The sequence below is a fragment of the Anopheles coustani genome (assembly GCF_943734705.1).
Source record: "Anopheles coustani chromosome X unlocalized genomic scaffold, idAnoCousDA_361_x.2 X_unloc_68, whole genome shotgun sequence".
NCBI lineage: Eukaryota > Metazoa > Arthropoda > Insecta > Diptera > Culicidae > Anopheles > Anopheles coustani.
In genome coordinates, this window is record NW_026525179.1 from 82,501 (window position 1) to 86,786 (window position 4,286).

The 4,286-nt window shown below is 49.2% G+C and overlaps 1 non-coding gene across 1 annotated transcript in view; it reads right to left on the minus strand.

The window, feature by feature from the left end:
* Positions 1-124, minus strand: part of LOC131270862 (5.8S ribosomal RNA) — a 155-nt gene extending 31 nt beyond the window's left edge. Inside the window, exon 1 of the ribosomal RNA XR_009179863.1 lies at positions 1-124. This exon is cut by the window's left edge and continues 31 nt beyond it. This is a non-coding gene — a ribosomal RNA (5.8S ribosomal RNA).
* Positions 125-4,286: the final 4,162 nt, after the last annotated feature.

Here is a 4,286-nt window from a genome sequence, read left to right on the forward strand (position 1 = left end):
TTCCCACGACGTGCAATATGCGTTCAACTTATCAATGTTCATGTGTCCTGCAGTTCACATTATGACGCGCAGTTAGCTGCGGTCTTCATCGATCCATGAGCCGAGTGATCCACTGCCGAGGGTGACTAACTTGCGTAAGCCGCCGCTGTGCGCGTATACCCGTTCCCCGTAGGGAGGAGCAAGCCGCCGCTTAGAGACGAAGCATAAAGTGTCCTCATTCCACATAGGGCAAGCTGGATGAATCCATTTTACCCAGGACGGCCGAAGCGGCGTGGACCAGGGGAGAACTGAACCTTATACTTCACACCACAGTAAGTCTACGTGTCCTCTTCCACATAGGGCAAGCTAGAACTAACTATCTTACCCAGGACTGCCGAAGCAGCGTGGACCAGGGGAGGAACACACTTTTCATGGAAACGTAAGGCATCCATGACTGCCATAACGTAAGCCGCCGCTGTGCGCGTATACCCGTTCCCCGTAGGGAGGAGCAAGCCGCCGCTTAGAGACGAAGCATAAAGTGTCCTCATTCCACATAGGGCAAGCTGGATGAATCCATTTTACCCAGGACGGCCGAAGCGGCGTGGACCAGGGGAGAACTGAACTTTATACTTCACACCACAGTAAGTCTACGTGTCCTCTTCCACATAGGGCAAGCTAGAACTAACTATCTTACCCAGGACTGCCGAAGCAGCGTGGACCAGGGGAGGAACACACTTTTCATAGAAACGTAAGGCATCCATGACTGCCATAGTGCGTAAGCCGCCGCTGTGCGCGTAAACCCGTTCCCCGTAGGGAGGAGTCAAGCCGCCGCTTAGAGACGAAGTATGAAGTGTCCTCTTCCACATAGGGCAAGCTAGAATGAACTATCTTACCCAGGACCGCCGAAGCAGCGTGGACCAGGGGAGAACTGAACTTTATACTTCACACCACAGTATTGAGTAATGTGCCCTCTTCCACATAGGGCAAGCTGGAATGTTCCATTTTACCCAGGACGGCCGAAGCGGCGTGGACCAGTGGAGGACTACACAATCATGAGGTTTGATATCGACTTGTGTGTTTCAATAGGATACCGATGGTATGGTTTGAACCGATTTGATTTAGCCATTCTGAAGTCATCACTTGGTTGAAGCGCTGAACTAGGGAGGCATCGTTTACATATATATTGGTTTTCGCATGCTCTACTAGGTTAATGTCATGAGGTTGGCTATCGAGCATGCCCAAGTGATGACTTGATTGTGTGCTTGCTTGAATTCTTCACATTTCATACCATCGGTTAGTTGTCGAATCATTCCTCGATCATAACCTTCGTTCTTGGTTCATGTATGCTCTCTTCCACATAGGGCAAGCTAGAATTAACTATCTTACCCAGGACCGCCGAAGCAGCGTGGACCAGGGGAGAACTATACTTTGTCTTGTATGCCCTCTTCCACATAGGGCAAGCTAGAACTAACTATCTTACCCAGGACCGCCGAAGCAGCGTGGACCAGTGGAGGACTATACTTTGTTCATAACACCACAGTATTAAGTATGGTGTCCTCTTCCACATAGGGCAAGCTAGAATTAACTATCTTACCCAGGACCGCCGAAGCAGTGTGGACCAGGGGAGGACTATACTTTATACTTCACACACTAGCCAAATTGAAGTCATCACTTGGTTGAAGCACTGAACTAGGGCGAGTCTATCGTTTACTTTGCATTGGGATAATACGCTGCATGCTCTCTTAGGTTAATGTCATGTGATTGGCTATAGAGCATGCCCAAGTGATGACTTTGTTTCAAGCTCAACAGGTAGGGTATTGAGTCCTCTTCCACATAGGGCAAGCTAGAATTAACTATCTTACCCAGGACCGCCGGAGCAGCGTGGACCAGGGGAGAACTATACTTTGTCTTGTATGCCCTCTTCCACATAGGGCAAGCTAGAACTAACTATCTTACCCAGGACTGCAAAGCAGCGTGGACCAGTGGAGGACTATACTTTGTTCATTACACCACAGTATTAAGTATGGTGTCCTCTTCCACATAGGGCAAGCTAGAACTAACTATCTTACCCAGGACCGCCGAAGCAGTGTGGACCAGGGGAGGACTATACTTTATACTTCACACACTAGCCATACTGAAGTCTTCACTTGGTTGAAGCGCTGAACTACGGCGGGGTAATCGTTTACAGGTTATAATCATATAGCTGCATGCTCATTAGTAGATAATGGAATATTGTATGGCAATATGAGCATGCCCAAGTGATGACTTTGTTTCAAGCTCAACAGGTAGGGTATTGAGTCCTCTTCCACATAGGGCAAGCTAGAATGAACTATCTTACCCAGGACCGCCGGAGCAGCGTGGACCAGTGGAGGACTATACCTTGTCCATTACACCACAGTATTAAGTATTGTGTCCTCTTCCACATAGGGCAAGCTAGAATTAACTATCTTACCCAGGACCGCCGAAGCAGCGTGGACCAGATGAGGACTATACTTTATACTTCACACCACAGTTTTGAGTACGCCTTGCATAAAGTATCTAGTTTGAACCACGAGGGCTCACAATGTAGAACCGCGAGGGCTCTAGTACCGATTCTCTCGGTACGGCTTGGTCCGTGTTCCTTTATGCTTGTACTCTAAGTATTAAGTATTGTGTCCTCTTCCACATAGGGCAAGCTAGAACTAACTATCTTACCCAGGACCGCCGAAGCAGTGTGGACCAGGGGAGGACTATACTTTATACTTCACACACTAGCCATACTGAAGTCATCACTTGGTGGGGGTGAACTACGGCGGTATCTATCGTTTTGGTTCGGTCTATATAGGGTCGCTTGCATGCTCATTCGAATATAATGTAATTGTGTATGGCAATATGAGCATGCCCAAGTGATGACTTTGTTTCAAGCTCAACAGGTAGGGTATTGAGTCCTCTTCCACATAGGGCAAGCTAGAATGAACTATCTTACCCAGGACCGCCGGAGCAGCGTGGACCAGTGGAGGACTCTATACTTTATACTTCACACCACAGTATTGAGTACTTCTTGCATAAAGCCCCTAATGAGAACCACGAGGGCTCTCTCAATGTAGAACCACGAGGGCTCTAGTACCGATTCTCTCGGTACGGCTTGGTCCGTGTTCCTTTATGCTTGTACTCTTAGAAAGTCTCAACCCGGAGGTCTTGACTTTGATTGTCATAGTTGGACTACGACGGGGCATCCGACCATTGCTGATCGAACACCCCTGATTCACCATCTTTCGGGTAGGCGGTACGCGTACCTCCGGACGCGGAAGTCTCAACCCGGAGGTCTTGACTTTGATTGTCATAGTTGGACTACGACGGGGTATCCGACTCATCGAATACCCCAGAAGCACACCATCTTTCGGGTAGGCGGTACGCGTACCTCCGGACGCGGAAGTCTCAACCCGGAGGTCTTGACTTTGGTTGTCATAGTTGGACTATGACGGGGCATCCGACCATTGCTGATCGAACACCCCTGTTACACCATCTTTCGGATAGGCGGTGCGCGACACCACCGACGCGGAAAGTCTCAACCCGGAGGTCTTGACTTTGTATTGTTGGATAGTCCTCTTCCACTATAGGGCAAGCTGGAAATATTCCATTTTACCCAGGACTGCCGAGGCAGCGTGGACCAGGGGAGAACTTCACGGAATCTTCAGGCATCCATGATTGCCATAGTGCGTAAGCCGCCGCTGTGCGCGTCAACTCGTTCCCCGTGAGGAGGAGTCTAGCCGCCGCTAAAAGACGAAGCATTAAGTGTCCTCATTCCACTATAGGGCAAGCTAGAATTAACTATCTTACCCAGGACCGCCGAAGCAGCGTGGACCAGGCGAAGACTATACTTTATACTTCACACCACAGTATTGAGTACGACTTGCATAAAGCCCCTAATGAGAACCACGAGGGCTCTCTCAATGTAGAACCACGAGGGCTCTAGTACCGATTCTCTCGGTACGGCTTGGTCCGTGTTCCTTTATGCTTGTACTCGCGGAAAGTCTCAACCCGGAGGTCTTGACTTTGATTGTCATAGTTGGACTACGACGGGGCATCCGACCATTGCTGACCGAACACCCCTGATTCATCATCTTTCGGATAGGAGGTGCGCCCACCTCCGACGCGGAAGTCTCAACCCGGAGGTTCAACCTTAGAGTTTTTCCCATTTAAAAGTTTTTCTCTTAGCCATACTGAAGTCATCACTTGGTGAACGATTGAACTAGGGCGGGTTAATCGTTTATAGGTATCATGTGGTTTGCATGCTCTCTTAGGTTAAGGTCATGTGGTTGGCTATC